At 34.3% G+C, this 26,047-nt stretch overlaps 1 pseudogene; it reads right to left on the reverse strand.

Moving 5' to 3' along the window:
- Positions 1-5,272: 5,272 nt before the first annotated feature.
- On the reverse strand, positions 5,273-8,723 carry LOC694777 (oxysterol-binding protein-related protein 9 pseudogene; annotated as a pseudogene).
- Positions 8,724-26,047: the final 17,324 nt, after the last annotated feature.

Below are 26,047 nucleotides of genomic sequence, written 5' to 3' on the forward strand. Positions count from 1 at the left end.
ATAACATTCTGTGAGTGGAATATTATGACATGTATTAGACCTAATGCTATTTAACTCTAAAATAAGAGATAGAATATATTTGAGTTTAAATGAATATAGAATATATTTGAGTTTAAATGAATATCTTCGTATGACAGATTCTAATGTAGGTAAGCAGGAGCATGTGTCAAATATTTAACAAAAATGTATTATTGGGAATATTTTATCAATTAAAACATTTCAAAGTTATCATTTGTTAAATTTGGAACATGACCATTCTTAGATTGGAGATATTGGAAAAGCTTAGTGTCACCTGCATCCTTCAGAACACATCATGAGATACTTTTTTGTACTACATCCCATGTGTATATTAAATGTAAGTGAAAGGGAAAATGTGCCATCTAGAATTAACTTCTTAATTATATTATAAATCACGACTTAATCCTCTCAATTGCCTAGTTTCTGAAATCAACAGCCATTTCCTAAAGATCATTCATGTGTTATTACATTAGTTAGTTGAGAAAATAGAAGCAGATAACACTTCACTGGATAGTGGCAGAGAAACTGACCTGTGAAATTTCATTCCAGAGCTACTGCACTCAGTCAAAAATAGCTTAGACTAAGTGATTCTCAAGTGCACTGGTCTATGTTGGGTATTTCCCTTTATATTGCATAATGCCTTAACCCATTTGAGATGCATCCAAGCAGAGTCAAAGGAAAACTTGAAGTTTTCAAGCCAAGTGTCACTGAAATAAGATAGGAAATGCATCTGCTGATCCATCTTACTCTACTACTGCATTACTACTAGCCAGCCTTACACACCTCACAGTCATAAGGAATTACTGTGATTTTGGTACAAAATTTTAAAATTTCAAACAAAATTTTAAAGTTCAGCTCCACTTCACCATTTTTCTAAATTTCAGTTTTACTTTACTATTTCTTATTATGAACATGTATTAATATTCCAAAACTCCAAAACATTGCTTAAGCAGGATAAAATGAAAGAATTTCTGGATGCAAGACTCACCTCAATAGAGCATTTAAGAGAGGTAGACTTAAATACAATAGTTTCTTCACCAAGTTACAGTGATCTTTATACCCAAACTAAAGGTTCTTACATTTTCCTTCAGAAACAACGATCTCTTTATTTTACTTGCATACTTCATAAGGACGCAAGATATTAGGCCGGGCGCGGTGGCTCAAGCCTGTAGTCCCAGGACTTTGGGAGGCCGAGATGGGCGGATCGCAAGGTGAGGAGATGGAGACCATCCTGGCTAACACGGTGAAACCCCGTCTCTACTAAAAAAAAAATACAAAACACTAGCCGGGCGAGGTGGCGGGCGCCTGTAGTCCCAGCTACTTGGGAGGCCGAGGCAGGAGAATGGCGTGAACCCGGGAGGCGGAGCTTGCAGTGAGCTGAGATCCGGCCACTGCACTCCAGCCTGGGCGACAGAGCAAGACTCCGTCTCAAAAAATAAAATAAAATAAAATAAAATAAAATAAAATAAAATAAAATAAAGACGCAAGATATATGCATATTTCAGAAGCATAATAGTGACATAGCAACAAATACAGGCTTTGGAAACTCAATTACTTCATTTACAGGTGAGAAAACTATAGCTTATAAAGTCAAAGAATATACCTACAGTGATCCTATTGCTTAGTGTTGGAACTATAATAAAATCCAACTCACTTTAAGTCCATTTTAGTTTTCAAGGAGAACTCAAATAAGTCAATGATCTTAAAGTATGGTCTCCAGACGAGCAGCATGAGTGTCACCTGAAAACATGTTGGAAATGCAAATTCTAAAGCCCACCCTAGAAACGCTTGGGGTGGTGATGGTTCCTGATAATTTATTTTAAGCCCTTCAAATTATTCCAACATAAGCTAAAGTTGAAAAATCCTGAAATAGTCTCTAGATTCTGTGAAAGTATAAATACACACACACACACACACAAATATGTAAAGTTGTCAAATGCAAAATATTGATTTTCATAGTTTATATTGGGTTTATGATTATTATATTCCTGACAAATAAGGGAGAAAATGTAGTAAGGCTAAGTGGCTCACCAAAGATCATTTAAAATTAATTTAATCACAGTGGGTAGGACTAGATCATGTTATCTGGTTAATTATGCTCAATAAACATGTTTCCTTCTCCATAGACAATGATATAATATAAACAGAATGGTTAAAGGATTTAAGAAGTGTTTGGGAAATAAAATCAACAGGAGTGACTGACTGATGAGTTGAGAAAAGTGAAGGAGATGATGTCAGCGATGGGAAGACTGAGTAGCTTGGGGATGGAGATGAAGGAACTTTTAGTTTTTTGAACTTTGTTGTTTGGGGATGGAGCGTATCTCAAACTTAAGAGTTTCTTGACAGATATACAGAGCATACCTTCCAGTCAGCCCTCAGAAATGTCCGTCTCCCTTCCATTGTCCTAATTTCTGCTCTCATTGCCTCTCATTGATCTGGACTAGCTTTCTTGCTAGTGTTCCTGCCTCCAGTTTTTATCTTGTGAGATGTGGCCTATATATAATTTCAGATTAGCTTTTCTGACACATAAACCTAATCACATCACCATCCCCCTCTGAAAATTCTTCCATCACATCCTTCCCCTAGCAGGCAAATTGTTCAGACTACATGTGAAACCCTCTACTGTTTGGACGTTTTTCATCTCCTGGCCATATCTCTTTCAACAATGTGAATTGTCTATTCTATGAAAATGATTGTAACTCAAATATAATTTTTTCCTTAAATAAAGCCTATAGAGGAAGACAATGACTGGGATCAGTAATCGCTGTTGAAAATCAAAAGCTCAATAGGTGATAATGAACTGGAGAGAAACAGAATCTTAGATCCTGGGATGGATATTCACATCAAGGGTCATCATTTTTCAGGTGTCAATGTGTCTGCTGATGTTGGGTGGTGCTGCCTAAACCCTACTGGGTGATTCTACTCCTTATTTCGTGTTTTTAAAATTAATTATTAAAAAAATTTCAACTTTTATTTTAGATTCAGAGGGTACATATGCAGGTTTGTTGCATGGATATATTGTGCGATGCTGAGGTTTGGGATTCAGATGACCCCATAGCCCAAGTAGCGACCATAATACACGAAAGGCAGTTTTTCAGCCCACATACCTTTTCTTTCTTCCCACATCCAGTAGTCCTCCAGTGTCTATTTTTCTCATCTTTATGTCCAAGTGTACTCAATACCTAGCTCCCATTTATAAGTGAGAACATGCAGTATTTGGTTTTCTGTTACTGCGTTATTTCACTTGAGATAATGGCCTCCACCTGCATCCATGCTGCTGCAAAAGACATGATTCCACTTTTATGGCTGCATAATATTATATGGTGTATATATACCATTTTAAATCCAATCTACCACTGACACACACCTAGGTTGATGCTATGTCTTTGCTACCCTGAATAGTGCATCTGAGTACATGTTGTCTTTTTGGTAGACTAAATTATTTTCTTTTGTATATATATCTATTAATGGGATTGCTGGGTCGAATGGTGGCTCCATTTTCAGTATTTTAAGAAATCTTCAAGTAGCTTTCTCAAGTGGCTGAACTAATTTGCATTCCCACCAAAAATAAATAAGCATTTCCTTTTCTCTGCAGCCTCGCCAGCATCTGTTGTTTTTTGACTTTTTAGTAAGAGCCATTCTGATTGGTGTGAGATGACATCCCACTGTGGTTTTTATTTGCATTTCCCTGATGATTAGTGATTATGAGGATTTTTCATGTATTTCTTGGCTGCTTGTATGTCTTCTTTTGAGAGGTATCTATTTATGTCCTTTACCCACTTTTTTTAAAGAGGTAATTTGTTTCATACTAACAGAATTCGTTAAGTTCCTTATAGATTCTGGATATTAGACCTTTGCCAGATGTATTGTTTGCAAATATTATCTCCCACTCTGTAGGCTGGCTGTTTACTCTGTTGATTTTTTTTTTTTGCTTTGCAGAAGCTCTTCAGTTTACTTAGGTCCCACTTGTCGATTTTGTTTTTGTGGCAATTGTTTTTGGGAACTTAGCATAACTTCTTAGGAATTCTTGATATTTGCCAAGGCTAATGTAAAGAAGCATATTTTCTTGGTTTTCTTCCAGAATTTTATAGTTTGAAATCTTACATTTAAATATTTAATTGATCTCTAATTAATTTTTGTTAACCATGAAAGGTAAGGGTCTAGTTTTATCCTTTTGCATTAGCCAGTTATCCCAGCACAATTGATTGAATATGGAATTCTTACCCCATTGCTTAATTTTGTCAACTTTGTCAAAGATGAGATGGTTGAAGGTGTGTGGCTTTATGTCTGGGTTCTCTATTTTGTTCCATTGGTATATGCAAATGTTTTTGTACCAGTACCATGCTGTGTTGTTTACTGTAGCCTTCTAGTATAATTTGAAGTCAGATAATGTGATGCCTCCCCTGGCTTTGTTTTTTTTTTTTTTTTTTTTTGCTTAGGATTGTTTTGGCTATTTGAGCTATTGTTTTTGTTCTATAGGAATTTTAGAAAAGTTTTTTTTTTTGTTTTTTCCTAATTCACTGAAGAATGATGTTGGTAGTTTGATAGAAATAGCATTTAATCTGTAAATTGCTTTTGGATGTTTGGATGTATGGCCATTTTAGCAACTTTGATTCTTCTCATCTATGTGTATGGGTGCTTCTTTTATTTTCCAGGATTAGATACAATAATAGTTTGATTCTAAAATAAAAGTTATTGTAGGTAAGACCATGACATTTCCTAACATTTGATTTTAATACATTGTGGTAATTTTCTAAAACAACTCTGAGGGACACATATTTACATTAGGCAGAGTATTTATCAAAAAATCTGGCATCAGATATATATATATGTGTGAGTGTGTGTGTATGTGCGTGTGGTATGTGGTGTGTATATACGTGTGTGTGTGTATGTATCTCAAGATTATATGAACTAAGAAACAGGTTGTATATCTTAACAGCAGTACTAAAGTGCAGAGTTTCAGGTTTGGATTTATAAATGATTTTCAACGTGTGGGGTTTGGAAAAGGAGCAGACATTATCTTGTTTTCAGAACCTGAAGTTATTCTCAGGACTGATATCATAATCATAACTGCCACAGAGGGAAAAGGGAAACTTCCCACTTTAATTGTTCATCTGTGTCAGAAAGTCCAGTATCCCTGAGATAGGAACCACTCTAGTAAGGTAGTAAACAGGTTTCTCCTAAAGGAAGATTGCTTGTTGCTGAATTATGCCTACTGCCCTGATCATCAGGTATATACCTTGCATCTTCAAACCTAATGCTTGGCAGCACCAAGATATTTCAGTAATGGTTCATCATAAACCCAACATTCTCCATCTTTATGAAATAACCTTGTCTCCCACTGAATTTCCTTCTCTTTCCTTTCTTGAGATTCTGCTCTTTTATTCAAACCTGTGCTTTGCTTCAGTTGCTGATTTTTAAGTTGAAAGTGACATCCTTCCAAAGGCTGTGGGATTCATATTTGTTCCGATCTTCTAGCTTCCTCACTTTCTTCTTGATTACAGGCAACTTCTTGGTATCTACAAAGGATGTGTTTTCCCCTGTTGCATATTTTGCATACATCACACTATTCCATTCCCCTTCGTTGAGCAAAAAGACTTCTTGTCATTAGGAGAAAAAAAATCTCAGCAGTAATTTTGGGCTTCTTGGCCTCATAGAAGGGTTTAGTGTAGAAGATGATATTTGCACTCTAGCCTGTTTGGAACAATTAATATAACATTCTCCTCTTAATTCCACCCAGGGTACTGTGAGGATAGACCTTCCATAGTCATTGGGGAATGTGAGAACAAAATGTTCATCATAGTCTAGACATGAGACACAGCCCTGCCCTATGTTGTGCACCTCAATTGACATCTGAAGGAATTTTAATTTGGTCCAGACATAAACATTGAATTTTATATTCTTGTTAAAATACTCAGCATAAAAGGCTGAAATGGGTGGATGATGGGAAACCTGCTCAGCCATGAATGTTACACTGTTTTTGGAATCCCAGGGAACTGGTCCTTCTGAAACTAGTTTTGTGTTCTCTTCAGTATCATTTGGTAGTGTCCAGTGACATTGAAAAATCTCACCCAAAATGGGATAGTATGGCTTTTTGTCAACTGTTCCTTTCCTTCTTGCATGAAAGGCAGAGAGGTACCATTTCACAACCAGAACTATGAAATTCTTGTGATCCTTCTAGTCATTAATGGACACAAACAGGTCCCAGTCTGCATACATTTCTAAAAGAGATCTTCTTTCAAGAATAAACCTTGGAAGAACTACCTTAGTAAGATCCATCGCAAGCCTAACCTGTGAAAAGAGATGCATGATAATGCTTTTGTGCTCCTCCATGGACCCTGCCTCTGCATCATCATCTCTACTATCATATGAATTGAAAACGTCAGCATCATTTGTTCCACTGGACATGGAAGAATTAAGTGATTCTGTGGTATCTGGACGTTTTAGACTATTTCCTGAGCTGCTGCTGATGTGATTACTTACAAATCTTGATTGAACAATTAAAGTTTTTTGATGACAAGCTTCAAAACTGCAAAGAAGATGAACAGAGAAAGAAATTGGAAACTCAAAGAAACAACAAATAGCATGGTAGAATCAATTAAACGCTGCATTGTGTTGCTGCAGATTGCTAAAGACGAGAGTAATGCAGAGAAGCATGCAGATGGAATGATAAGTACTATTAATCCTGTAGATGCAATCTATCAACCTAGTCCTTTGGAACCTGTGATCAGCACAATGCCTTCCCAGATTGTATTACTTCCAGAACCTGTTGTGTAAGTCAAGACAGCAGTGTCCATCTTCCCTACCAGTAGGACCTGTGTTGGCTACCTTGGGACAGCATCAGACTGCTACACCAAATAGTACAGGCAGTGGCCATTCACCACCGAGTAGCACTCTAACTTCTCCAAGCGAAGTGAACTTGTCTCCAAATACAGTCCCAGAGTTCTCTTACTCCAGCAGTGAAAATGAATTTTATGATGCCAATGAATTCCATCAAACTGGCTCATCCCCAAAGTGCTGGATAGATTCTTCTGGATCTGCCTCAGTCCTGACACACAGGAGCTTGGATGTTTCTTCTTAAATTTGAATCTTTTTTTATTTATATCAGTGGAATTATGTAGTTCTCCTTGTATCAATCTTTAACCTCCTTAGTTAGCTGTATTTCTAAGTACTTCATTTTTTTCTCTCTTGTAAATAGGGCTGTCTTATTCATTTGGCTCTTAGCTAGAATATTATTGGTATATAGCAATTCAACTGATTTGGTACATTGGCTTTTTATCCTGAAACTTTGCTGAATGTGTTTGTTAGTTCTAGAACTGTTTTTGCAGAGTTTTTAGGATTTTCTAGATATACTACAGAATCATATCATCAGTGAAAAGAGATAGTTTGACTTATCATATTTGGTTGTCTCTTATTTATCTTGCCTGATTGTTATGGAGACCTAGACAGCCACAAAATAATAGTAAGAGGCTTCAAGACTCCACGGATAGTGTTAGACAGCATCGAGGCAGAAACCTAACAAATAAGTCCTGGACTTAAATTTGACACTCAACCAATTAGACCTGATACTACTTTTCTTCCACCTATTGTATGGAATCAGTCTACCTCAGCTATGGTACAAATTTTGTCAGCTTACCAATCTTTTTTTAGTTGTAAGATTGACAACAAAAGCTTGCCAATGTCCTCAACCATTTATTTCAGAAGACACAGACCACACAGTGCTTATATTAGAAATCATGCCCAGGAAATGATTTCTGAAAAATAATATTTTGATCAGATACATGTAATCAGATGATATGCAGAGCTGGCATGACTGGATCACAGAAGGCTGGAACAGTTGCAGAGGAAGTTAAATCAAAGTAAAATAATCAATTGTTTATGTTAGTGTTGAATGGAAGTAACAGTATTAGAATTAAAGTTTTTCTCTTCATATTATATACAGATTGAGCAGTAGCTGACTGATAGTCTTAACCAATGAGTCAATTAATTGGGGATATTTATTCACACATTTTCAACTAAAACTTGTTGAATATCTATCATATATCAGAGGCAGTGTAGGCAGTAAGATACAGAGGTAATTAAGACCTAGTCATCTCTGTTTCAAGAACATAAATTTCTAGGGAAAAAATCAGATAGATTACAGTTCAAGGTGACATGTGTGAAAGTGAAGAACTGTACAAATTCTGTGTGGGCACACACCAGAGGGGAAATTAACTGCATGAAGTCAGAAAAGGGTTCACAGAGAAGGCAGCATTTTAACCCAGCCCTATATAAATTGGCTTAGTGAAAGACAATGGGAGGTAGAGTTGAAGAGAATGGCAAAGGAGGAAAATAATAGATGTTCTAGTCTTAGAGAATAGCATGTACAAAAGCGTAGGGTGAGATAATTATAGGTTTTTTAGTGATAAATAGTTTTCAAATACAAATATAACCTGCCTTTCAGTTGAAATTGGAATTATAGGTGACTTGTTTCATCTTTTTATTTTCCCCTCTCTTTTTTAATATTGACATGAACTACCTACACAGTATGAATAGCCTTCCAAATCAGGCTCTAATCTACTCATGCAAACCTATGTCTCTCCTTATCTGTTCTGAAATTACAGAGACACAGGCTCAAGTTGCATTTCTCAAGCATAAATGACTCTGTACCTCTCCTTTTCTGAGCTCATGATGAGGACAGAGGCTCTTTTATACCCTAATGCCATTGTTCAGTTACTGATCTGGCTTCCCTCTTTGCATTAGTTGATAACCTCTTGCTACTCCAACAACATATCTCTTGAAGTCTACTTATTCCTACTACTAGGTAAAATAGCTGTCTCCTATGAACGTAGATTTTTTGTAATATTGGTTGCCCAATGAATTTCTTGGCACACATAAAAAAATCAATTGACTATAAATATATTGGTTTATTTCTATAAAACATTTCATAAATGAAAACGTTGCTATCCATGTCTATTCTAATTTCAATACCACAGTTGGGTTACTCTAGTTTTCATAGTAAGTTTTGAAATTGGAAAGAAGTCTTCCACATTTGTTCTTTTCCAAGATTGTTATAGTCACTTTTGTTTCTCTGCATTTTCATATGAATTTGATAATAAGCTTGTCAATCCTTTTTTAAAAAATTCAGGAGGATTTCTTATGCACAGTTGATGGGAATGTAAACAAATATAGCCATTATGAAAAACGGTATGGAGCGTCCCCCAAAAAATTGAAAATAGAACTACAATATGATTGAGAAATCACATTACTCCATATATATCCAAAGGAAATGAAATCAGTATGTGGAAGATATACCTGAACTCCCAAGTTTACTGCAATGCTGCAATGCAATTCACAATAGCCAAGATATGAAATCAATCTAAATGCCCATCTATAAATGGATAAACAAAATGTAATACATGTACACACACACACACACACACACACACACCATGTGAATACTGAATTTAATGCTGTTCATTCATAAAACAGAAGAAAATCCGGTCATTTGCAAAAATGTACATAAAGCTAGAGGACATTATGTCAAGTGAAAAAAGTCAAAGTCAGGCACAGAAAGACAAACAACCTCACTCATATGTGGAATCTAAAAGAGTTAGTGTCATAGAATTAGAGAATAGAATAGTTATCAGAGTCTGCAGAAGGGTGGGGGAACCAGGAGAGTGGGGTCAACAGGTATAAAGTTACAGTTGAATAGGAAGAATATGTTTTGGTGTTCTATATTGCACAATAAGGTAACTACAGCTAATAACAGTGTTGTGTATATATCAACATAGCTAGAAAAGAAGATTTTGAATATTATCATCACAGAGAAATGATACATTTACAAAGCAATGGATATAATTATGCTGATTTAATCATTATAAAATGTATACATGAATTGAAACATCACACTCTCCCTCCATAATATGTGCAATTGTCTGTCAATTATAAAGGAATCATATTACTTTTAAAAATAAGGTGAAATTTAGTAAAGACTGTGATTGATTAGAGGATTAATTTGGGGATAATTGCTATCTTTAATTTCTTTCAATGTGTTTTGTAGTTTGCATTGTACATATCTTGCACTTTTGTTAAATTTTCTAAGTATTTTATTTACTTTGATTCTACTGTAAGTAACATTGTTTTATAGTTTTTATTTTTAAATTAGTCATTGCTAGTACAAAGAAATACACTATGCACAATTAATTTTTTTATATACTGAGCTTATATATAGCAACCATTTCAAATTATTTATTATACTTAACAGTCATTTGTTTGGGGTTAGGGGAGGATTTCTTTGGATGAGGTAGCCATGAAAGTCTCTACTTGATTAGCTTAGTGATCAGCTAATGATTGAAAAGACATTTTCTTGAATGCCTAGAACCAACAAGTTTCCCAATCTTTTGCTAAGGGACCCTGTGTTGGGCATGACTTCAAGACCCAACCAGGCAATTGAGAAGTGTCCTTTTATCTTCACCTTCTGCTTGCACCGAGGCTCTAGGTAAGCCAGAAGTGAGAACTTAATGCCTTCTCTGTTACTTCTTCATAGCATGCAGAAAGTCCTGGGCATGCATGCAGTCATACAAATACATATGGCCTTGTTTCCAGGAACATCTTAGAGCTTGCTCAAAGACAATATGAACATGTCATTTCCCAACTTTCCGCAGCAAGTGTTTTGAATAGCCTGTTGTTGCCCCCAACTGTTATCCACTGCCCCAGGAAGCCAGAAATGTAAACAACTTATTCTCATTATTTTTGAAATATATTCCTGAGTAAAAAGGATTTTTGTAGTATGTGAGATCATAGATCAAATAAAGACAGTCTTTTAAGTGGAGTTTTGTGAAGAACTATAAAAATGTCAGAGAATGACAATTATCTGAAAGTGAGACATTAAAAGATTTCCAGCCCCCTTTTATGCTCTCTGGAGGCTGCCGTTCTGCTGGTTTGCAATTCTCACTATGATGGTGGGCTGTTGATTTTCAAGGCTACAGTGGAGCTGGAGATAGGAGAATGAGTGTATTTCAAGCTAAATGCCGTAAAACTCACTGTTCTTACCAAGTTTCAGTATTTTTCTCAATTAAATACTTCCTTAATTGCTGCAAGCCTTTGGTTAACTCCCAGAGTTCTTAAAATGTTTATCCTAACAATTTTGCAAAAATTCTCCTTTTTATAATATTATCTCCCTGATATTTTAATATATTCTTTTGCTTGGATTCCTTTTGCTCTTTATGTATATGTGCACATCTTTAGGTAATGTTTGACAAATAAGAATCTTTAGTCATGTTTCTTGAGTTTACTTTGGGAGAAAATTTGCAAATTATTTCATAAAAAGTAAATTCCATTTACATTTTGTGTATGACAGATATGCTTGATTTAATTCTATTATATTGCTTTTATATCTGGCCTAATAATTTTTTTGCATATTTTACTATGATAAAATATATGTGCCAAAATATTCATCACTTTAACCATTTGTAAGTATAAAATTCTGTTCATTAAATATCTTCACAATTCTGTGTAATCTTCACTATTTGTATCCAAAAGGTTTTCATCATTCCCCACAAAATCTTTGTAACCATTAAACAATCACTTTCTCTGCTTTCATAATGACTTTTTTATTTTCTCTCACTATGATTTTGACTACTCTAGGTAAGTCATACAAGAAGATTCATACGATATTTGTTATTTTTGTCTGGATTATTCCACTAAGCATAATGTTTTCAAAGTATATCCGTGTTGTTGCATATATCAAAATTTTATTCATTTTTGTAGCTCAATAATATTCCATTGTATGTATATACATATACATACATTTTATCCATTAATATATTGCTGGACTCTTCAGTGATTTCCACTTTTTGACTATTGTTAAGAATGCTGGTAAGAACTTGGGAATACAAATATATTTGAGTCCCTTCTTTCAATACTTTTGGATAGATATGTCGAACTGGAATTACAGGAATATATGTATTTCTGTCTTTAATCTTTTGAGAAACCACCAAGCTGCTTTCTGTTGTGGCGGTATCATTTCAAGTTTTCCTCAGGAAAACATGAATATTCTCATTTATTCACATCCTTGCCAACACTTGCTATTTTTCATTTTTCAAAATTATTATAATCTTCATAATAGGTGTGAAATGGTATTTCATCATGACTTTAATTTGGATTTCCCTAATGACTAATGGTGCTGAGCTACTTTTTATTCATTTATTGGCCATTTGTATATCTTCAGTAAAATGTTTGTTAAAGTCCTTTGCTTGTTTGTTTAGTTTTACTTTAATTGATAAATAATGACTGTATGTATTTATGGAGTGCAATGTAATGTTTTAGTGCATGTATACATTATGGAATGATTAAGTCAGGCTGTAAACATAGTCATCAAGTCACATACTTTTTTAAATGGTGTAGAGTGACAATTTAAAATCTACTACTCTCTTATCAGTTTGAAATACACATGATATTATTATTAACTAAAGCCACCATGCTGTTCAATAGACCTCAAACACCTATTCCTTCTATATGACTGAAAATATATATCCCTTCATCCATATCTCTCCATTCCCCACTCTTCACCTCCATCCTCTGGTAATGATCATTCTAGTCTTTACCTCTATGAGTTCAAAATTTTTTCGATTACACATATAAGTGGGATCATGCAATATTTCTCATTCCATGCTCAGTTTATTTCAATTAGCATAATGTCCCCCAGGTTCAGTCATACTGTTTCAAATAACACAATTTCCTTCTTTTTTAAGGCTGAATACTATTCCATTGTGTATAGATACAACATTTTATTCACTCATTTGCTGATGAACACTTAGATTGATTCCATACCTTGACTATTATGAATTATATATCTTTTCTTTTTCTTTCTTTTTTTTTTTTTTTGAGATGGAATTTTGCTCTTGTTGCTCAGGCTGGAGTGCAATGGTGTGATCCTGGCTCACCACAACCTCCGCCTCCTGGGTTCAAGCGATTCTCCTGCCTCAACCTCCCAAGTAGCTGGGATTACAGGCATGTGCCACCACACCTGGCTAATTTTGTATTTTTAGTAGAGACAGGGTTTCACCATGTTGACCAGGCTAGTCTCAAACTCTTGACTTCAGGTGATCCTCCTACCTCGACCTCCCAAAGTGCTCGGATTACAGGTGTGAGCCACTGCACCCAGCCCTTATGACTTATATTGTAATACACATAGCAGTGCAGATATCTCTTCAACATGCTGATTTCAACATTTTTGAATTGCTAAATCAAATGTTAATATTATTTTCAGTTTTTTTTTCTAAATCTCTGTACTGTTTTTCATAATGTCTGTACTAATTTACATTGCCATCAACGATGTACAAGGATTCCTTTTTTCCACATCTTCAACACTTATCTGTTGTCTTTTTGGTAATAGCCATTCTAACAGATATGAGATGATATTACATTATTCTTTTAATTTGTAATTTCCTGATACTTTGTGATGTAGAGACTTTTTACGTTTGTCAATCATTTGCATGTCTCCTTTTGAAATATGTCTATTCAAGTTCTTTTCCCACTTTTTAATCAGTTTATTTCTTTCCTTGCTATTGAGTTTCTTAGTTTTTTTTTTCTTTCTTTTTTTTTTTTTTTGATATTAGGCCCTTATCAGATATATGGTTGTCAAATATATTCTCCCAATTTAGGGGTCTTTTTCTTCACTGTTAATTGCTTCATTTGCTGTGCTAAAACATTTTTAGTTTGATGTAATCCCATTTGTTGAGTTTGCTTCTGCTTCCATGCTTTTAAGGTTACATCAAAAAATAATTGCCTAGACTAATGTCATAAAGCATTTTCCCTGTTTTCTTCTACTAGTTGTATGTTGTTAGGTCTTACTAAGTATTTAATTCATTTTCAGTTTATTTTAGTATATGGTGTCACGTAAGGATCCAATTTCATTTTTTGCATGTGGATATCCAATTTCTCTAACATTATTGAAAAGATCATCTATCTCTTCTTTGTTATTAATAGTCATGCCAAAAAATTTATCTACAAATGCATAGGTTTATTTCTAGACTCTCTGTTACATCAGTCTATTTGGTTTTATGTCAATATCATGCTGTTTTGTTTATTATAGCTTTGTCTTATATTTTGACCTCAGGTAGTGTGACACCTCTAGCTTTCTTCTTTTAGCTCTAGGTTGTGTATAGGGTCTTTTATGGTTGTAAATTTTAAGATTGTTTTTCCATTTCTGTGAAAAGTGTCATAGAAACTTGATAGATATTCCATTAAATCTGTATACACTTTGAATAGTATGAATATTTTGATAATATTAATACTTCAAATCCATGAACACAGTATATTTTTCCACTTATTTGTGTCTTCAATTTCTTTTATCAATATTATACAGTTTTCAAATATATAGGTCTTTCACTTCATTGGTTATATTTCTTCCTAAGTATTTTAATATTTTTGATGCTATTGTAAATGTAATCACTTTCTTAATTTTTGTCAGTTTATTGTTATTATATAGAAATGCTACTGAATTTTGTATGATTTTGTATCCTGCAACTTTACTGAATTAATCAATTCTAAATAGTTTTTTGGTGGAGTCATTGGTGTTTTCTATATATTAGATCATGCCATCAGCTAAAGGAAGACAACTTCCTTTTTTATTCTTGATGATTTTTTTTTCTTTTTTTGCCTAATCACTCTGACTGTAACTTCCACTACAATGTTGAATTAGAGTGGAAAATGTGGGCATCCTTGTCTTGTCTCACACTTAAATGAAAAGCTTTCAGGTTTTCACTGTAGAATATGTTAGCTGTGGATTTGTCATATGTAGACTTTATGGCGTTGATATACGTAATTTGTTTTGAGTTACACCATGAAAGGGTGTTGAATTTTGTCAAATGTTTTATTTGCATCTGTTAGAATAAACACATAGTTTTAGTCTTTAGTTTTATTAATGTGTTGTATCACATTTATAGGCTTATGTATTACTTAAAATAATTAGATGAATTAAGAGTTTAATTGAGCAAAGGGTGATTTGTAAATCAGGCAGCCACCAGAACTAGAGCAGTTCCAGAGCAACTCTGGGGCTGCCACATGGTTGAATGACATTTACGAACACAAAGGGAAAGTGATGTACCAAAAATGGAAATGAGGCACAGTGGCCGTGACTGGCTGAAACTCAGCTGCTGTGATTAGCTGAGATTCTACTCCTTGTTACAAGAATAGTTTGAAGTCTCTTTACACACCCAGTTAGGTTATAGCTAAATATGCATGAAGATATTTAACTATATCTTCATCTCTGGCCAGATGTATATGTAAGGAGGCAGCCTTAGGCTAAACTTAATTTAATAGTTGTTGAGTCACCTTTGCATTCCCGGGATAAATCCTATTATATCATTGTGAATTTTTATGTGCTATTGAATTAATTTTTCTAGTATTTTGTTGAGAATTTTTTCATGGATGTTTATTAGAGACATTGGCCTATAATTTTCTTTTCTTGCAGTGTCCTTGCCTCATTTTGGTATCAGGGTAATGCTGGCCTTGTAAAATGAATTTGGAAGTATTGTATTTTCTTGAATCATTAGAAGAGTTTGATAGGTACTTGTATTTTTTAAATATTTGGTAGCATTTAGAATTTGGTAGAATTTTAAATATTTGGTAGAATTTGGGCATGATATCATCTGGACCTGAACTTTGCTTTGATAACAGACTTTTTAATTACTCATTCAAATTCCTAACTCATTATTGATTTGTTCAGATTTTATATGTCTTCACTGTCTTCATGATTCAGTTTTTTGTTTGTTTGTTTGTTTGTTTTTTAAAGACAGGGTTTCTTGTCTTTGGCCTGATCTCGGCTCACTGCAACCTCTGCCCCCCAGGTTCAAGCAATTCTCCCACCTCAGCCTCCTGAGTAGCTGGAATTACAGGCGTGTACTGCCACACCTAGCTAAGTTTTTGTATTTTTAGTAGAGTTGGGTTTCACCATGTTGGTCAGGCTGGTCTCAGACTCCTGACCTCAAGTGATCTGCCCACCTTGGCCTCCCAAAGTGCTGGGAACACAGGCATGAGCCACCACACCTCAGCCTCATGATTCAGTCTTGACAGGTTATATGTTTCTAGGAATGTATCATTTTCCTCTAGGTTATCCAGTTTGCGGCTATAATTGTTCATTTTAGCCTCTTATATTTTGTGTTTTCGTGGTAGCAATCTTTGTCCATTTTGACTGGGTCATTTGTTCTATTTCTGTTGTTGAGTTGTAGGAGATTATTATATATTCTGGGTGTTAAATGCTTATCAAATAAACAATTTGCAAATATTTTCTCACATGTAGTCTGTAGGTAGGTAGTCTTCATTTTTATGATAGTGTATTTTGATGCACGAATGTTTTTATTTTTGATAAAGTCTTATTTGCCTATTTTTGAATTTGTTGGTTTGTCTGTGCTTTTTGGTGTCATATTCACATATATAGTTTCAGCTCTAAAGTTTAGGTCTTGGATCCATTTTTAGTTACATGGCAGTCAGTGTGCTTGACATCAGTAATTAGAAGCATCAATTCACAAGCAGAACATGGGACCCTGAGATTTGGAGGAAAACATCTGTATTTCTCACCCTGGCTTCATCAAGCCATGGCAAATATGTGATTGCCATCACCACAGCTGCCTTTCAAGGGGATAAAGGATGAAGGATGGATAGCAATCATGTTAATGGCAGAAATGGACTGAAATTAACAGCAATGCATAAGCAATGCTTTCCCCGGGAAGCTGCAAGTGTTCAAATAAATTCTAGAATTCCAAAATAATCACTTTAAAAAAGTTCTGCCAATATGATTACTGGTCAGGTGGAAATACAGATTCCTGATACTTGCTACTATACCATCTTCACTCACTTACTGTATATGTATTTGTAATGCGTTTTTACCAAATATTCTGGATTTATTTTAATTGAAAATTTCTATGGATATATCTGAGACCAGCCTACTTTGTATCATTGTATTAATTATGTGGGTTGTCTGTACAACTCTCCCTGGAAAATAGCATTTCCTTTCAGTTATTTAAGTTCAGTTTTAAGATTTTAAAAATTACTATAATTTCTTTGTCTAGTTTTTTTTCTTCCGGAGTATTCCACTATTACATATGCCACATCTCCAATGGCTATTGTTTTCTTGATTTTGCTTTTTTGTAATTCTATTTCCCTTCATTTGTTCATTTCATATGCAATCTCTATTTCCCTATCCCTACCATGTTTTCTGTTGTACTTATTTTCCATTGAAATTCTTATATTTCATCTCTGGTTCTAAGAGGGGTTTTTTCCCTTTTATTTCTTATTTAAGTTTTCTCCGTTTCTGATTCACCTTCTTTTGCTGTCAGTTCTCACATTAGGATGTCAGATGGTCTCTTCACTCAAGTTCTTATATTTACTTTCGTGTTCTCCATTCAGAGCTACAATTGATGATTTACGCTTATTAACATTTATTTAAATTTTTTCTCTGCCTTATAGCAACATTTTTCATAACTGTAAAGCAAAGGGAAAATATAGATGTAGATCTGTAAGTATGCGGAAGATTTTGGTGTTTTATCACATATATTTTACCTTCTCGGGATTTCATCCTTTGACATTATAATTACTTAACATATGTTTCTTCTGTTTAGACAGGTCTCCTCTGCCTCTCAGAAACTTGCCAAGCATAGGAGGACTTCAGCCTCTAGTCCAGAGTTCTTCTGATCACCACCATCAAAATATATGTCTGTTTTTCAAGATGCCCTTACCTTAAGGTTCAAGATACTTTACTTTAAGGAGTATTTCTTTTACTGTTTTGGGCACATTTTAACTTTCCACATTTTTTTCTTTGCTGTTTCCTCTCCTCTTCTACACCTGCACTCAGTGTCAATAATCTTAATTATATCAATTCATCCTTCTAGCATCCTAGGTCTCTCTCTCTCTCTCTCTCTTTTTCCCCTTTCTTATTTGGCCACAAGATTCACTGACTCCTCTATTCTCCAGAGTAATTACTCTGTAATCCAAATTAGTTTCCCTACTTTCCTAGGCATTCAAGAAACTTCAAATTTATGTCAATAACAGAACCCTCTTACAAGGTGATTGGTGACCATCTAATGTTACTTCAGCACAGTCTGTTGAATTCCCAATACCCCTAGTTCTAAGCAATCAATGAGGTGTTGAACTAGACAGACATTACTCTCCACAAGAGGAAAGTTTTTTTATAGATATCAAGAATTTCGTGTTTTCCTACATTTTTATATTTTAACACAATATAGTAAAACAAATATAAAATTAGAATAAAAAATAGACTTGATAATAGTTTTTTACATTTACAATTTATCAACTAACTTAGGGAAACAGATGTACCCCAAAATTTAAGCACTGGAATTTTTTTAAGCACGTGACTTTTAACACAAAATTATTTGAATTAGTAACAAATTGAAAACAAAATGGAAGACTAATGATGTAGGAAAGAACTTATGATGTATTGTTGTGGGAAAACAATAGATTACAAAACAATGTATATAACGGCCTCAGAATTTTATTAAATATATGCATCTTGAGTAATATATACAAGTAAAAATGGCCCAAGATTACAGATGAGTTTTATTTTCTTCCCTATATTTTTTAAGTTTTATAATACATATATATATCCCTCTTTAAAAATCTGAAAAATATTAAATATAAAAACTACAATTATTTAAAGAACAATTTTTAAAATACTGTCATTATAGGCACTATGAAAAAAGACTGATATCTTGAATAGAACGAGAAAACATAGGCTATTTAGAGTCACATTTTCATTTATTATTTCATTTAAAAACAGGAGGCACTGGGGAAAAACACTAATTTTCATATTCTCAGTTTACTCCATGGATAATGTACATACACATTTCCATAATGTAGAAATGGTAATAGCAATATGGAAATGGTTATATAAAACATGCCTGTCTTTTATACTTTAGGTAGATATATTATTTCCTTTCCTGTTCTTCATACATTTATACTTCCTTTCATTTATGTAGTATCCTGGCATAAAGTACATTGGGTGTTATTGCTGAAAGGCACATTCACCCTTAGGTGTTGTAAAGAGAGGCAAAGTAGGCACCAGATTGCAGATGCAGAGCAAAGCTACATAAAAGAGCAAAACGTGTGATTATGGTGTGCTGTTTAAAAGACTGGAGAGGAAATTCCATCTGGAGAATGGCAACCTGAAGATGCTATAGAAAGGGCAATCCCATGAGCTCAGCCCACTGTAAAATGTGAGACTTGAAAAGAGAGGACTACATGAGCTTAACCAATTTAACTACAGAATCAAATAAAATGAGGGTAGCGTGTTGTATTTTCAAAAGGGCTTGATGAATACTGTTTTTCTCTTTATTTATGTGAGAAAAAAAATTCAAACTCTAAAGAGCAGTTTCAGCAACTCTTCAGGAGGCTATTGTAGTAAGAAGCAGTGCTAAAGATGCTTGCTAGAAAAACAAATTATAATCAATGCAAAAAGCTTAATAGAGTGGGAAATAAATAGAGCAAAAAGCCTTTCCTCAAAAGTATCTTTAGATAATTTTAAAAGGAATCAGGATTTCAGTAGAAATTTTTTTCCAGTACAGACACTGAGCAGGCTTTTAGTGACAGTTGCAATATTCAACGATGATCCTAAACATGCTGTGAAAATAAATTTCTCATCCCAGAAAAAGTGCGATTCTCCCTGTGCTGGAGCTTTGATGATGATATTACACTACAGTCTAACATCTATACATAGAATTCAGTAGCTTGAATATGAATACTATTGCACTTATTAAAAAATAGTGACAGTTATTACAAAGGAATATGTTTTAAACAATACTTTGAATGTTGCCTATAGGGTATTCACAACAATTTCCTGCTGGTTTCTGGTTTCAGGACAATTTCCTGGAGGTTTCAATTTTTTTTAGCAGTTTCCAGATTCCATTTCTTTGGGCAAAGGGAGAAATGGGGGAGAAAAATGATACTTATTACAAGAGCAATCTTGAATGCTCTGCTACAATTGAAAAGCCTAGTATGAAACAAGACTCTATGATTGTGTCAAAGTAAGGTAAGATTTATGTGTTGTTGAAGCTCTTGGTTAAGTACTAGATGCAGTATTATGATGTATTTCAGTCTCTTGTAAATTGCATGATCTACCACACGAGCTTCTGTCAGCACAACTTTTATTTATTGACCACAATGTAAGAACTGTCACATGAGGCAGAAAGTCATCCACAACAAATAATGATTACATTTTTCTAAAATGATACAAATATTAACTCTTGGTTGAACCATGATGCTAGGTTTCTTCTCATTTCAGTTTTCCTTCTCTTTTTAAACAGACAACTAAGTCAATTTTATTCTTTCTTCCTTCTGCTGCAACAGCTAGGATAATTGCTTATTTCACTCATTCCACATAAGGTTTCACAAAAGGTTTCTATCTAGTTCCAGTAAAGAATATGTTAGATTTCTTTATATCCGTCATATATTGCACTATTTAACAAGCCAGAGAAGCCAGTGTACTAGCCTCTTACCTTCATAACACTAAGGAAAGCCTGCATTTCATAAGCAAAGAGATACAGGGCTAGTGAATAAGAAAGCAGAGCTCTCTAGCCACTTTTTACAAGTCATACCCAGTGTTACCTTGACATGTTTGTTACTATCCTCAAATTTCATTTTTCTAATTTTTGAAGGGAGATGGTTTAGTACACTATTTCTAAGGTCCCTGATAGTTTTAAGATCTTTTATTTTAATTTTATTGTTTTATTTATCAATAGAGTAGATTAAGGAATATTAGTTTTTTTTTTATTATCATTACAAGCATATTTTCATTGTCATAAGACAGCTTATCTTTCTGAGAAAAATGAAAATTACAATATCCCTGTTAATTATTATTCATTAGGGATAATAAGCAGCAAAAAGAAAAAATAAATAATTTTAGATCTTTAAATTTGGCTTTAGAGTACATTTACCTTTTGGCCTGTTCATACTACAAATAAGAAGGAAGATAAAAAATTCAAAATCTCTTTCACCTGGTTAAAATTATCTTTAAATTTTTATTTGGGTTATATTATAATGTAACATATCTTTTGTTATTTGAAATTTTAAAAATCAAAGACTGGATAAAACTCTCCTCTTTATTCTATTTAAAGACCTGTTTGTTTTTTTCTTTTTGGTGGATTTTTTTTGGACACTATGAGAAATAAAACAGCTGCATGAATGCTACTGCTCATTTGCGGAGGAGTTATCAGAATATCAGAATACAGTTAAGAGGCATAATCAGGCCTAGTACACAGCATCCTGTACACTATGCTTGTTGCCCTACCTCTGGAGCTGGGTGATTTGTATTGACTATCAGTCCCTTGTTCTTAGGAAGCAAAAATTCTTAAAAAACCCTGAAGATTACCTCTCCTTTAAAATATGTCTGACTTCAAATCTGCTTCATTATTTCCAAAAGGGCTGATGAACTGCCCTATAATACAGTATTTAAAACAAGACACATATTCAAGGGCTTGATGTTTAATATGCTTCAAAATGTTGCAGCTGACAGGAGTCTTTGCAGGGAAATGGTACTCTCTTTGAATGACTAAGATTCTAATTCTTCGTGCCACTCACCAGACTGATGATGCTTCCTCTTTTGTAGCCTATAAAAGACATTGGTCTCATGTTTGGAAAAATAAATAAACCAATCCATTCATCAACTTGTGTCAGGGGATAAAGCAAATAGAAACCCAAGCAAACGTTGAGTTTTCAGAAGTCTGAGACTGGCGCATCCCAGTCCTGAACTGGTCCCAGTAGGACCCAACCTACTTTACCATATTTCCTTAGAACAGAGATCAAAATATATATATATATATATATGGTGTTATTTACTCTTTCCAATTCCCTCCTCATATTCTTTCTTAAATCCATTCCAATAAAGCTTTAGTTCCAAATATCCATCCCAAACTGCTCTTTTCAAGCTTCCTATTTTAAAAACTAATGGCTAGTTTTCTGTCCTCATCTTACTTAGACTGAACCATGAGTAACTGCTGATTTTGACCATCTTAGACCTACAATGACAGAAATTCCACATGGTCCAATCTTATTTAACCTAAAAAACGCATTTGGTTTAGTGGCACCTCCCACTTTCTCGAGATATTTTCTTTACTTGGTTTCCAAAGCACCACATTCTCCTGGTTTTTCTCCTACCTAATTGCATTCCTTCTTAGTCTTTTTTTCCAGCGTACTTTAATCTCTCCAACCTCTAATCATTGCATGCCAAGACTCAAACCATGAATGTATTCTCATCTTTATTTGCACATTCTGCATTGGTGTTCTCATCTGGTCTTCTGCCTTTAAATATCACCTCTATCCTGATAATTCCTAGTTCAGCTCTCGCCTCAAAGTTGAAATTTGTACAGACAATTGAGGAATCTATTTGTATTGTTTTATATATATATATATATATATATATATCGAATTAACATGTTCAAAACTATACTTCTAACCTTATGCCCCAACACAAGCTGCTAAACCTGCCCTTCCTTCCACCAAAGCTTCCTACGTTAGGTAATAACAATTCAATTTGTCTAATTTTCAAGTCAAAATTCTTAATCATCCTCCATTCCCATCATTAAACTTTTTCACTTGCACTTTATATGCAGTTAATCAACAAATACCATTAATTTTGCCTTCCAAATATGTCCAATGTGATTATGTTCTATCACCTTTCCTGCTTCTACCTTGTTCCTAGTTACTATCTCTGTACTGAATTATAACCAGCCTCTAAATTGATCTCTCTTTTCCCACAATTTTTCCTTTTACTTTTTCTCTGCACAGCAGCCAGAACAATCCTGTTTCAGCATAAATCAAAACATGTCTGTTCAGAGTCCTGTGGGGCTTTTTCCCCCCTTACTTCTTTAAAAGCCCTGAATTGTCAAAGACCTACCTGATAAAACCCCTTTACACTTTCAGATCTCACTTCCTAATCCCCTCAGCTCCAGCCACACATCAGAAATGTATAATTATCTACAGTCACACCCTCTAACTAAACAACTGGTTCTCAGATTATACGGCAGAATCATCTAAAGAACATTTAAAATATGTTGGTGTTAATCGAACATGCAATGTCCAACCTAACTTCAGGGCCTTTGAACTTAGGGTACTCTCTATCCCAGATAGTCACATATCTTGCTCCCTTATCTCCTTCAGGCTTTCTCTAGAATCACCTTCTCCGTGAGGCCATTTTTAACTATCTTTTTTTTTCCTCATTGGCCATTCTAAATATGAGTACATTCCATATTGCTATTGCATGCTTTATATTGCTCACAGCACAACCTTCCAAGTATTCTACTTTTATTTCTGCCTATATCCTACAGTAGTAGATGGCGTTAGAGCATTGCCCATACTTCCTCAACACTCCTTGTTCTTGCCCATGCCTGCAGCATCCTATTAAAACACCTGCAATTCCTTGTCTGAAGGTTTCTTTTCAACCTCACGTGACCAGCAGTACTGGGAGTTGGTAGAGCTGGAGAATGAATACCCTGGCACTTTTGAGTGGGATAACACTTAACTGTATTCTATACTATCTCCCGATTTTCCCCCATGGAATCAGGTCTCAGCTTCCTGCATGATAACCTGCACCCATGACTGACTGACTTTCTCTGCCTCATTCCTCATTCTCCTGCAGTTGCTTTCTGAGATTATTTCCCAAATAAACTACTTTATGCAAATCCTTGTCTCAGGGTGAGCTTCTGGGAAAATCTTATCCAGGACACATTCCAATAATTCCTGGTCCTTTAAAGTAAAAATGTTTTGTCTGTTTTATTTTTACTGGTCTATCTCCAATAACTAGGACAGAACCTGGCATGTAGTAGAGACTTCATACATATTTGTTGGATCAGCAAACCTCTATTATTAAACATTTCTTAACCCTAATCTGAGCACAGGGAAGGCAATCACCTAATTTACAATTAACATCCTCATATTAAAATATATTTCTTTCTTGTTTCAACTTCCAGTGCTGCTGCTTCTGAAAAAGAAGTGAAGATTTTGTGAAATCAGTAAGTTAAGTTTAGGGCAAAAAGAGAAATTTATTTTTAAAACAGGAATTACTTGCTACAGTGATTTCTAAATTTGGATACCTTGAATCCTGTGGCTGTAGTTTATGTTTCTGATTTGTGGATCCTAGTTTTCCTGAATCTAGACTCAACTGACTTGGAGTAATCCCATAAATATATGTTTAATGTTCTGTTGATGGTTCTGATATACAGCCCAGTTTTGGAACCACTTGCTCAGCTAGAGAATGACACTTTATCAAGTATTTATACAATATGATACTTCAGAGGAGAAATATATACTCCTCAAATATCCACAGTTGTATTTAAATAAGAATCACAAACCTCCATTTAAAAAAAATGCTAACATTTAAAATGTCTATGAAAGTAATTTTTCAATATATGAAATATGTATTACCTTCCTATCAAGTTGCAGTCACTTTTACTTCCTTTAGCTTAAGAAGGAGAAACTACTAAATATACGCACAAAGAAACACTGTTCATGTGCATATGTGATTTATGATATGAATCATCCATACAAATACAGAAAAGGGAACACCATTAAAATTATTTTGAGTAGTCTACATGTTATATTTTTAAATTACAGATTACGAAAACTACAGATTCTATTATGTACCTGCCAAATACAATTAAAAGAAATAAAAATCGTACACATTTTACACATTATATATTAACCACTTTTTTTGCATTTGTAAGCACTAGTGTAATTGTCATATTAAGGGTTAATTCACTTGCCTCTTACTGTACTGGAACAACAACAAAAAAAAGGTAAGCAAGATAACTTTGTCTTCTCTCAAATTCTTCAGTGTAATTATCCCAACTCCCAAACAAAGGAAAGTGGATTAGAGAACCATCTGTCACTGGTAGCAAATTAATGCTCATATAGAAGCGACAAAGACTTTACTCCTTTTGGGTCACCTCTTTGACAAATTAAAAAAAAAAAATCTATGTGAAAGTACAGACTAGGCTGCCCAGTAGTGACCCTTCAAGAAGGCTATGTTTTGAATACTAATTATAAAAAAAATCATCAATACACTGATCTAGGGATTTTCTGTAATGAGACATTTAGGTCATTCTCTTGTATCGGAGGGCAGTTGTTTCCCAGGAGAAGAATTGTTTGAGGTTTTCCTAAGAGTATATTTCTTAGTCAATAGAGTGTCAGTCTGTATATATATATAAAAGATATAAGACACTTCTGATACACACAGACACACACACACACGCCTTCAGAAAAGGCTTAAGGTATCTTAATTCACTTTTTCATGTAGTGAAACTTTGCTAGGAGGGCAGATAAGAACATGTGATGAAAATGGTCCACCTTACGGTTCTATGGTTAAAAATAAAATGCTTCTGGAAATGTAACTTCCTTTCTCACCTCTATGATCAGGCATAATACAAAGAATACAAGACAGAGAAACAGGTATCCTGGGTTAGGCTCCCTACTTTTGGTATGAATTACATGACTTTAGTTACTTATCTATCTTATATGGCATCCATTCATTCTTGAAATAAGTGACAGATATTTGCTAGGAACTGTGTTAGAGAATATAAAAAAAAAATGGGAAAAGACATGGTCTCTAGATTTGGGGAGTTTTTAATCAGAAAATTACCCAAATACAAAATTACAAAAGCATAATTATGTGATCACAAAAAAAATGTATTTTTAAGGATTTCTTCAGTAGGGAGAGACAGAAGTCCAACACAAAGTGGCTTAAACAATGAAGAGCATTACTTGTTCCTAATAATTTGTAAGTCTAATGACATATCATTGGCTGGATTTAGATGAATACATGTCATAAAGACAGTTTAACTCTCATCACTTCTCAGTTTTCTCTTCTGCTCTGATAGATCCACACTTAGGTAAGATTGCTGCCCTCAGTTTCAAGTCTGTAAACTATCTCAGAAAAATATATAGAGAAATTTTCTCTTCTCTATAGCTTAAAAAATAATCTCCATAATTAAGTTTCATTTGGTTTGTTTGGTTAGTGCATTACAGCATAAACCAAACACTG

Source organism: Macaca mulatta, chromosome 14, assembly GCF_049350105.2.
Source record: "Macaca mulatta isolate MMU2019108-1 chromosome 14, T2T-MMU8v2.0, whole genome shotgun sequence".
Classification (NCBI taxonomy): Eukaryota; Metazoa; Chordata; class Mammalia; order Primates; family Cercopithecidae; genus Macaca; species Macaca mulatta.